Raw genomic sequence first — 12,160 nt, 5'->3', positions numbered from 1 at the left:
GCTTTTGATCATGTAGTGTATGTTAGGACTAATCACACATGTCCAGACAGTGGTATAAGTAAATTGTTAAACTAAATATACATGTTGATATTAGTTGTCAGGGGTCTTTACTTCAACATTATTCTGTTTGTATTTCTAATACCTTTTAAGATTTTTTATGCTAGATGTTTTTCTAAGGCGTCTTTTCCATCTGTTTTTCCATCTTTTTTTTAGGATGGAAAATGGTAGAAACATTTATATATGCCTTAATATCTCCAAAATATAGACTCTGAGCTTTCATTTGACACCGAATTCGATGGACTAATTTGAACTTCATGTTAGTGCTCCTGGGGTCTTTTACATGGAAATGCCCAGTACCCACATTCATTTTTGGACTTATAAATAAATGTATGAAATGTACCCATTTATTCATGACGAAAAATAATTGATAAATGCCTCATAAACTTATTTTATTGTGATTTGTTTTACTCCAATGTTTTTAAGCAAGGTAAATGTAAACAAACATTATAAAGCCTAAAAAAGCCTCATGGATTTCATGGATGGTCAGTTTCATGGATCGCTAGTGCTTGCATCCCTAACTGTCTCTGAATTTGAGAGTGGTTACATTTTTCCAGCCATGCCCATGATTGACCCTTTAAGTTACGCTAAAACTACACTTTAAGAAAAATAGAGTTTACTTAACTGAAGTGACTTTGAAAAAGTAGGTCACTACATCTCAACTATTTTGTGAAAAATTATCATATCTAAATCTGAAATGTCATAGACTACAAATTGCATGAAAAGATCACTCTGGAGTCAGATGCTACCAGAATGTGTAATTTGGCCTACTAAACACAAGTGAGAATAAGGCAGGTCTGATGCCGAAAAATGAAGGAAATTCTTGCCTACTGTGCAAAAAAAGTAGTGTGTAGTTAATGAGCTTTGCCCCCAAACATGACCAAATTTGGTTGGACCAAATCTGAACCAATAATAGACGTCTATGCTCTGCTGAGTCCCCAACAATCGGATGTTCCGGTTTTCAGGGGAAATGAAAATAGAGCCTGTGACACAACTTCCGTTTTTGGACGTTAACAAGGCGACACTCCAACTTAACTCCTTCTCCACATTTACTGTATTGGTTGAACAGTGCTGAAGAAAACCTCCCCTGACTGTTATTTTTTCTCGTCAAGGACTAGTTTCAGGCGTTTCTTTTACGTTAGGTTAATGTTTTACAAGTCTGGAGATCAAAGTACAGCACAGTAGAGCTCAGTAGAGTACAGCACAGTACAGAAAGCACAGAACAGAACAGTAGAGTCGCGTATAGTTCAGTTCAGTACAGTATAGTACAGTACAGTACAATACAGTTTATTATACTGTACTCAACACTAGTGTGCTCTACTGTGCAGTACATGAGTCCACTATACTGAACTAAAGTCTACTAAAAACATTGTTTTACTGTACTGTGCTCTACTGTGCTGTCCAAACTTGTGAAACATAGACGTCTATGATTGGTCCAGATTTGGTCCGTTCCAGACTGGACTGGATGTTAAAATCAAGGCCAGGGCAGACTGACCAAATTTCAACTACTTTTCAACTTCCATGGACATCCGGTGTCGGTCAGTGCTCAGTGGGTAATTAGAGAGAGAGGGAGGGGTTGTCTAGACTGTTTTCACACTTGCTTTGACCACCAGAGGACAGCAACATGAAGAAAACAGGATCTTCATTTGAGCCAGTTTGCTACAGCAGTTAAATAATCCTGCAGCAACAGGAAATGTGAATTATTATGTGGATTATAATTAATGAAGTACGCAATATTTTCCTTTGCACATTTCCATTACTGATTTTAATTTACAGATTTGGTAACAGAATTTGAGTTATAATCACTTCATAATTCAAAAACCAATTAGTAAAATCAGTAAAAACACTATAACTAATTGGTAGGTCTACCTTTATTTGTTACTTTTGTGAACTTGTATTATCCTCCCACCTCATGAGGGAGAGAAATAAACACATTTTCGGTTTCGGTAATTGCTTTCAAAGACATTGGGAAGTAGCCTACGTATTTTGATATTTTTTAGTAGTTGAATGTTGGAATGTATTTGGAAATACACTTGGAAAGTATTTTCATGCACTGTATATGAAAATACTCAATACTGTTTGGTATTTAAAATAATGTATTTGGAATATTTTTTAAACAGTAGGCTTTTTATAGGAAATTCTTTGAAAATATTTTCAAATAGTTACAACAGAAGTAGTTGATTCTGGACATATTTTTGAAAAAACGGAAATACACAGAAAGTATGTATTTAAATAACAAATAATAAAATACACATGTATTTGAACCCTGGTCTGCAACAAATATAGGACTAACTATGCATGTGTTATTTGTTATCCAATACTTTTTAATTTTGTCTTCGTGGAGACATTGGTTGGGTAGGTTCTGGAGAAGCCGTCAAACATGACACAACCCAGTCCAGATGTTGACACAAGCACTAGTCATACCATCGTGTGGTCATAGACTGTGATACAAAAAACAAAAACTCCTGAAACTCAGAAACTCATGTTATCTGTGTGCACTCCCCTGGCCTACTCTCATTACTCGGAGACTTATTTCCCCCATCCACCCTTAACTGTGTGACATGGATTCTACCAGGCTGATATGGATGGAAATACTATACTCCCTTGTCTTTCTGCATTAGGCAAGATGGACTAAGGGTTGTTATCTAGTACAATTGCTAACACTGTAGGGCTTGCACTTCCTTGAAATCAGTTATTTTTTATGACTGAGAACATCATTCAACCATTTGCTCTCTGACTTTTGATAATGGATTAGATTCACTGTTTACTTTTCTCATAAGGCTACATTCTGTAATATAATTGAGTGATTGAACTAAGGCCCAAAATGTCTCAAGTCTGCCGCCATGTGGTTGTAGTCAGCACACATTATTATTATTATTACATATTAAAGTATTTACCAGAATCTTTGTCATACATTCTAATACTACTGAGCATGTTCCATCTATAAAATAAATGTTTGACATGTCAGCAGATAGCTCAAACCTAAAACCACATCTCCACATTCTCCAGATAATCAATATTCAAAAAACACATAAAACAGTCATACAAATGTGATACCTTCCTACCTTCTAAGTCAACTGTTCTATTTTATGCACTTTCCAAACGTTAAAATGTTCTCACAGACTGGTTAGGCTATGAATGTGAATAACTTGCAGCTATAATATTTCCCTCTGTGCATTCTGTAACCCCACACCCCAACAATGCCTTTGTGATGTTTGAAGTAGATTCGATTGGACTGTTGTTTAATGTGTGATTTATTGTAAGGAAATATGTACTACTGTTGCAAGACAGTAACTTCCTGCTGTGGACAAGGCATTAGGAAACATAAAACCATTATAGAAATAACCCAAAGCAACTCTGTGCAAGCCACAATGGCCCAATGCACTTTGTTTCACCTGTCTACTTTATAAACTTCACAAAACCATTACTCAGACAAAAAGCATTATATGACCCAACCATAATAGACTCATTCTATTTGGAAAAATTGGAAAGAGTATGACACTCATTATATTATATTTTAAGGCTGCTTACCAGATAACTCTCCAATTGAGGAACTTGCCTGTCTGCCTGCAATTTATTGTTTGGTTAGGTCAGGGTGTGACAAGGGTGGTTTGTTTAGTTTTTGTGTTGTCTAGGGGTTTTGTCTTGTCTAGGTTTTTTTTGTTTATCTATGGGGATTTTGTATTGTCTAGGGGAATGTAGGTTTATGGTGGCCTGAATTCGTTCCCAATCAGAGACAGCTGTTTTTTTATTGTCTCTGATTGGGGATCCTATTTAGGTTGCCATTTTCCATTTTGGTTTTGTGGGTGGTTGTTTTCTGTCTTTGTGTCTGTACCAGACAGGACTGTTTCGTTTCATTCTCTTTGTTATTTTGTTTAGTGTTCTGTTTTTAATAAATTAACATGAACACTTACGACGCTGCGCTTTGGTCCGATGATTCCTCATCTGATGACGAAAATCGTTACATGCTCAGTGCTCATGCTCATTTATTTGCTCTAAATCTGCACAGTAGCTGATCGCGATCAGCTCAGCTAATTTGCCAGCTAGCTGGCTACTAGTAGCTAGCTAATTTTAGTAGCTACTGGTAGCCAGCAGAAGCTACATCCTGGTCGTCAATAGTTACCACAGCCACAAAGTCATAGACTCTGCCCATTTCAAACATGTATCTTCTTATAATGTGATTTTAAACCGAACCGTAACCCCAATTTTAACCACTCTGCTAGCTTTATGCCTAACCCTAACCTTAAAATTAAGACCAAAAAGCAAATTTTTAGGATATAGCCAATTTGGACTTTGTGGTTGTGGTAACTACTGATTACCCTGCGTCCTGGTACTCTGTTCATGTGTGCCAGTTACTGCCCTGTGCTGCCAGTGTGTATTGCATAAATTAGTAATCTGCAATGTATGGGTCTAATCTGTTTCAGTTGTGGATGTCAAGAATGGAAAGAATTAAACTATTGTTTGGACATGAGATTCTGAAACAGGTGGCCTTAATCATGGAAACTTGCACTTTATTTCAGTCATTATTACTAGAAAGCTATTCAAATAGAATATAATCTCTGGTCATCTGCTATGTAACTACTAGCTACCCTTAGTATATCTTTCAGTGAAATTCCCAAATTCCGAAATTTCCCAAATTTAACAAAGACTGACCCTGGGTAAGTATTGACATATCATTATGTGTGAAAGATCAACTAATGTTAACTATGGACAGTGGTGTAAAGTACTTAAGTAAAAATACTTAAAGTACTAATTTAGTAGTTGTTTTGGGTATCTGTACTTTACTTTATTATTTATATTTTTACAACTTTTACTTTTACCTTACTACATTCCTAAAGAAAGTAATTACCCCATACATTTTCGCTGACACCCACCTTTACATTTTGAATGCGTAGCAGGACAGGAAAATGGTCCAATTTCTTATCAAGAGAATATCCCTAATACACATGCTTAGTTTGTAAATTATGTCTGAGTGTTGGCGTGTGCCCCTGGCTATCCGTAAATTTAAAAAACAAGAAACTGGTGCCATCTGGTTTGCTTAATAAAAGACATTTGAAATGATTTATACTTTTACTTTTAATACTTAAATATATTTGAGCAATTACTCTTACTTTCGATACTTAAGTATATTTAAAGCCAAATACTTTTAGACTTTTACTCAAGTAGTGTTTTACTGGTTGACTTTCAATTTTACTTGAGTAATTTTCTATTAACAATAGGGGGGGCGCTATTTTCACTTTGGAAAAAATCGTGCCCAATTTAAACGGCCTCGTACTCTATTCTATGCATATTATTATTACTATTGGATAGAAAACACTCTCAAGTTTCTAAAACTGTTTGAATTATATCTGTAAGTAAAACAGAACTCATTTTGCAGCAAACTTCCAGACAGGAAGTGAAAAATCCGAAAACGAGGCTCTGTTTCAGGGCCTGCCTATTCAATTGCCTAATATTTATCGATATGCATGCACTGCATACGCCTTCCACTAGATGTCAACAGGCAGTGGAATGTGGAATGAGGTGTCTAGCTTGATCTGAGGTCGAACAAGAGCTTTTGGAGTGGCAGGTCAGGCATTTCCTTTCTCTACCTAGGCGCACAAAGCACCCCCATAGTGTCTTCTGATAAGCGTTCGGTATACACGGCTAATATCTCCGGCTCTTATTTTATTTGATACATGTGATAATAACGTTGTAAAGTATGTTTTTTCAACCGAGTTTTATCAGATTATTCCAACTTTATTGAGACTTTTGGAGTTTTCTTTGCGTCGAGAGAAACTGGGAACGTCATCAACATTGGCTAGCATTGTGGCACGAATTCGACAGGAGAAAAGGACATTCTAAAACCAAACAACGATTTATTCTGGAAATAGGACTCCTTGCACAAGATTCTGATGGAAGCTCAGCAAAAGTAAGAACAATTTATGATGTTATTTCGTATTTCTGTGGAAAATGTTATTTCTATTCTCCGCCGTTTTGGCGGGCGCTGTCTCGCAATAACGCAAGCTGTTTGTTATGGTAAAGTTATTTTTAAAAATCTAACACGGCGGTTGCATTAAGAACCAGTGTATCTTTCATTTGCCATACAACAAGTATTTTTTAGTAAAGTTTATGATGAGTTCTTTGGTCAGATTAGGTGAGTGTCCAAAATAGCTCAGGACATTCTGGTGAATTGATGCTACATATTCACAATGTATAACCACGGTTTGCAGCTCTAAATATGCACATTTTCGAACAAAACATAAGTGTATTGTATAACCTGATGTTATAAGACTGTCATCTGATGAAGTTGGTCAAGGTTTGTGATTCATTTTATATATTTTGCTGGTTTTTGCGAATGCTATCTGTGCGGTGAATAAATGAGGTTGTGTGTTTGGCTATTGTGGTAAGCTAATATAATGCTATATTGTGTTTTCGCTGTAAAACACTTAAAAAATCGGAAATATTGGCTGGATTCACAAGATGTTTATCTTTCATTTGCTGTACACCATGTATTTTTCATAAATGTTTTATGATGAGTATTTAGATATTTCACGTTCCTCTCTGTAATTATTCTGACTGCTTTGGTGATATGTTTGATGGTAGCTGCAATGTAAAACTATGATTTATACCTCAAATATGCACATTTTCGAACAAAACATAAATTTATTGTATAACATGTTATAAGACTGTCATCTGATGAAGTTGTTTCTTGGTTAGTGACTAATTATATCTCTATTTGGTCGGTTTTGTGATAGCTACCTATGCGGTAGAAACATGGTGAAAATATGTGGTTGAGTCTTTGGCTATTGTGGTTAGCTAATAGAAATACATATTGTGTTTTCGCTGTAAAACATTTTAAAAATCGGAAATGATGGCTGGATTCACAAGATGTTTATCTTTCATTTGCTGTTTTGGACTTGTGATTTCATGATATTTATATGCTATTATTTACTTGTGGCGCTATGCTAGACTATGCTAGGCAGCTTTTACTGATGAGGATGCTCCTGGATCCAGGATGGGTGTTAAGTAAAGGTTAAGGTATCTTTACTTTTTTTACTTGACTTTGCTCACATTGAAATGAATGTCTTATTAGTATTGCATGTAATAATGCAAGAAACTGACCCTGTATTCAATTTGTGGCACAGATAACTCTAGTGACCACAGACCTGAAGGTCACCTGACTGTGGCAGAGTTTCAGCCATACAGGAAGAATCTCCTACTGAGTTAGTAACCTCATGTTCTATACTCTATTGTACACATTTAGCTAACTGAAGCCAAAGGTTTGCATCATTAGCTTTTTTCATTAGGTAGCTAGCTATATGATGATGTAGCTCAACAAAATAGATGTCTCCCTTCCTCAGATGATAATGAAATTGATGAGAGCCATGTCAACATTGTGGTCATTGATGAGCTCCATGAGAAGCTTGGTCCTGCTGTGAGTACCTAACCCTCACAATTACTGTTTCATTTCACTTCGCCCCCTGTGCGTACGCTTCACTTTACATAGCCTCTTAGCATACAGACGTGGATAACATCTCTGAAGAAAATGAAGCTGTAATGAGTCTAAGGAGCTGTGTGCCATTTGTCCTGTGGGCGTACGGAGTGATCTCTAGTACCTTGCTTGGTCATGCTCTCTCCACCTAGATGATGCACATCCGGAAGCAGCAGGTGATCGAGATAGGAGCAGACGGGTTTGGGACGTTCCAGCATGAGGGAGTCTGTTGACTGCAGGTGAGGAAAGAGAGACAGAGCTCGAAGTAATCCTACCTAGGCTTTTGGATATGAATATGTTCATCATTTTCTATTTCACGTTATCTATTACTTGTCATGAATGGAAATTTGAACTGCTGAACTATATCCAATCTCATTTGCAGATTGCCACTAAGAACAAGGTGTACCTCTTTGACTTCCTGATGCTTGGAGCCCGGGCCTTCAAGAACAGCCTGTCCATGATCCTGGAAAATAACATTTACATTTAAGTCATTTATGCTAAAGGTGAGTAATGTAAACAGGAGATTATTATATTAATCCATTTGACTTCTACCGTATGTAATTTCACCTCTGTCTGGATATTTATCTTATTCAGGTCACCTATAGCTGCCGGAGGATTGCCGGATGTCTGAGGGCTCAGTTTGGAGTAAATGTCATCAACGTCTTTGACACGCAGGTACTGTATTGTAGAAAATGTATGATCCTAGAGTGTGCAGCCGAAGCTTTGTTGTTGTTCTATGAATGTATTCTTACTGCCCTGTAGGCATAGACTGAGTGTTACCCTCCCAGCCTTATCACTGTGATATGTTTGGGTTATTTCTCCATAGGTGGTAGATATCTTGTACTTCTATACAGAGACAAGTAGCTTCCTGCCAGACAGGGTCAGGACTCTACAGGAGGTTGTGAGCCTACATCTGAAGATGCCCTTATCACGACTCTCCTCTCTCAAGATCAAGTCTCTGCTCACCAAGGTACATAAAGCAGGGAACATAGCACAAAAGTATGGATGTGCTCTGTGTGTGTGTGTATCTGCATTGTAAGACTTGATTTTGTGTGTCTGTACTAGAGGTCGACCGATTAATCGTAATGGGCGATTAATTAGGGCCGATTTCAAGTTTTCATAACAATCGGTAATCTGCATTTTTGGACTCCGATTATGGCCGATTACATTGCACTCCACGAGGAGACTGCGTGGCAGGTTGACTACTTGTTATGTGAGTGCAGCAAGGAGCCAAGGTAAGGTGCTAGCTAGCATTAAACTTATCTTATAAAAAACAATCAATCTTAACATAATCACTAGTTCTAACTACACATGGTTGATGATATTACTAGTTTATCTAGCGTGTCCTGCGTTGCATACATTCGAAGCGGTGCCTGTTAATTTATCATTGAATCACAGCCTACTTCGCCAAACCGGTGATTTAACAAGCGCATTCGCGAAAAAAGCACGGTCGTTGCACCAATGTGTACCTAACCATAAACATCAATGCCTTTCTTCTGCCCTGGGTCCCTGCTGAAGGTCATGGCTCTGTCGGTGATCCATCTGCAGCCTCTGAGGCTAGCTGACTACACAGGCCTGGTGGACTACTACCTTAGCAGCAGCCATGAGGAACCTTTCCACACCAAGTCAATGAGCTACACACACATGACCCACCACACAACCGCCCAGATAAATAAAGGACTTACATCCTCAAACATCCAGACTCACTTACTCATTACTGTACACATGACAAATGTCAATGTTGACGGAAAACATTGTAATAGAGTTAGTGACATAAACATTTATAGATCTCAATGACAGTTATTATCTGAGATATACATGTCCCAGTGAGATGAGATGAGATGATATAGATGCTTATGTGCTGCTTTGTGTGTCTGTCTACAGAGCAGTGTTCTGGAGCTGCGGGAGTTGAAGCACATGCGGCAGGAGTGGGCCATCGACCGTTACCCTGTCACTGAGCAGGGCCTGCTGGAGCGCTCCAACCCCAGACCCCTACCCCCATCACAGGATGGGCAGGGCCAGAACACAGCCCCCCAAGACAACCTGGCCGCCCTGTCCCCACAGCAGAGGAGCCTGTAGTCCCAGGACCAGTACCAGGGCTGCAGGCCCCAGCAGAGCAGAGACCCCCTGTCCCAGCAATATCCCGTGGCATCTGACCTCCATGCTATGCCCAGTGCCCTGACCCCAGAGGTCCAGCAGAGCTCCAGGAAACAGCCATCTGGAGTCGTCAGCCCAGCGGCTCCATCAGAATAAGGAGAATCAGGACTCATGGAGATAGTGATGGACACAATGGCAGGCAGAGGGAGGTCTCTGATGAAAGATCCAGCACCACCAACCCTCCCTGCCTTCCTCTCCCTGGGAAGAGGCCTGGTATTCCCGATGCCAGCGGCCCAAGCGGCCCAGGTCCCAAAGGAGAGCCCCAGGGTCCTAAAGACCCAGACCCCAGTGGGGAGGGTGGAAGTGCCTGTCCCCCCAGGCCCAAGACTCAGCCCAGTACAGTGAGCTGTGCCCCAGCAGGCTGCCCTGCCTGAAAACATCCCTGGGGCAGAGTGAGGCCTCTTCATCCAGAAACCCCAAGGTCTCACCTCTCCTCTCAGTCTCTCCTTCATTTCCTTTAGAAAGACTTAAGAGGACCACCTATGGTTGTGAAGGATTGGTTGAAAATTACTTGTGTAATTGTTTATTCTACAAAGACCACTAGATGGCAGTAAATTGTCAATTTTGTTTGCAATATAAATTGCATCAATGTTTGGGGGGAAAACAGTAGTGTTTCAGTTAAATTTCAAATGGAAAAACTATTTCAAATGGAAAAACGACAGTAGATTCACATCAAATTAAAATTGGATGAGTGATATTTTGATAATTCTGTATTTATGGCGTCTAGTTTACTTTGTGTACCTTGAGTACATTTTTTTGTTTATTCAAATTGCTGTTCACACTTGTTACAAATGTAAATTAAACACCAGTTCAGTACTCTGCTTATTGTGATTCTGTGTTTCTCTCTTTCTGGCCTGATTTGCGTGAGTAATGGTACATTCTGAATATGTTAAGTGCAGTCATTTCACTTGGTAATAGGGTCCTCAGCGTACAGTGATATTCTGCTAGGTTACAGTGCAATAATGTCCGACTAATTCCTTCGATATGACTACATGCAGTGGTACTTCACCCATCAATGCATTCCAGCCATCTAGGAATACCATGTATGCAGCACTGGCAGAATTATCATTCTAAATGTTTCTTCAAAGGAAACCTCATTAGTTAGTTGTGGAAATAAAACTTGTTTTTCTTGTCGTGGTAATTTCGTTGTTAATCACACATTTTTTTTCTCCTCAAAAGTCCAATGGGAAGTTGTGTTGGGACATGTTAGAACAAAACACCCAAAAGCTAAATGCATTTAACTTATGATGATTAATTGCCTAAAAACTTGGCTTCTTGGCTGCTATTAATTGAGGCTGAAAGCTAAGGAAAGCATTGATGGATTTGCTATTAATTGAGGCGGAAAGCTAAGGAAAGCATTGATGGATTTGCTGTTAATTGAGGAAAAACCTTGTTTATGGAAGGTTCCTTTGATTACAGATGACTGGAAAACCATTAGAGTTGGCACGGAATGAATGCAGGACGTTGACATTATTAAATTGATATTGCCTGTCTGCAGCACTAATCACTCAAGAAGTTCAGATGGTGATGATCACAAGTACACAACACCTGCCATGTTTTACACAGCAAACAAAGCCTTGTCTTATCAATCTACTATCGGTTTCCTAAATAAGGATCCTGCAATGCGGATATTGCACAGATGTTCCACAAACAGCCTCTTTGAATTAATTTTCGGAGGTACGGTTTGGGAACAAAACAGGATATTAAGACAAAACAATGTGTTCAAACAGCAGCAGGGTGCGAGATACAAATGGGGCCCACATTAATCACATCTTATTGCTATGGCTATCTAGATATAGCAGCTTGGACCTGTGCCAGGACCCCTCATTGAAAGCATGAAACAGATAAAGTAGGCTTTTAATTAACTAGGAGGGAGCAGAGCACAAAGACCCATCTCTCTTAGCAACCACTTCTCCTCAGCTTCTGCTAGGGACTGGATGGACAGATCCTGGATCCTTCTCATATGCTTCACCTCCTAGGCCTTTAGATCATATTTTAGATATCAGAATAATCTTTATTCACCAACTACAATTGTCCTTAGTGAGAAAGTGCTGCCAGCAAGCAATAAACAATATACAGAATACCTAGTCTTCTTAGACATCATACAGAATATACACTATCACAACTGTCTTGTTTCAAGTGATGCGAATGAAAATATAAATCCAATCCATTTAGCATTGTAACACTGACAGAGGCTGTAAATGCAGGAGGGTGCTCTAAGGGTTTCTCGAGGCTCTCTTCCCTGTTGGGTTGTGTCAATCATTCAGTATATATGAAGTGTACTGTGTTTGGTTGGCAGAAATCACATGGCCCAGTCCATTGTGTGCCATACTCGTCCTGTTCCTGAAATTGCCAGTCTGTCATTGCCTTTGGTCATAAAACACTCAACATTCCCATTGTTTATCCACCATTTTCTATAATACATGATGATGGGGATGTAGATTTGCAGGTTATGACTAAACACTCTGGTTCTAG

General features: G+C 39.0%; 1 pseudogene; it reads left to right on the top strand.

Annotated features, from left to right (window-relative positions):
* Positions 1 to 6,301: 6,301 nt before the first annotated feature.
* On the top strand, positions 6,302 to 10,459 carry LOC129811648 (piRNA biogenesis protein EXD1-like; annotated as a pseudogene).
* The last annotated feature ends 1,701 nt before the right edge of the window (positions 10,460 to 12,160 follow it).

This window comes from Salvelinus fontinalis, chromosome 15, assembly GCF_029448725.1.
Source record: "Salvelinus fontinalis isolate EN_2023a chromosome 15, ASM2944872v1, whole genome shotgun sequence".
NCBI classification, from domain to species: Eukaryota; Metazoa; Chordata; class Actinopteri; order Salmoniformes; family Salmonidae; genus Salvelinus; species Salvelinus fontinalis.
This window is presented reverse-complemented; position numbering and strand designations above follow the sequence as displayed.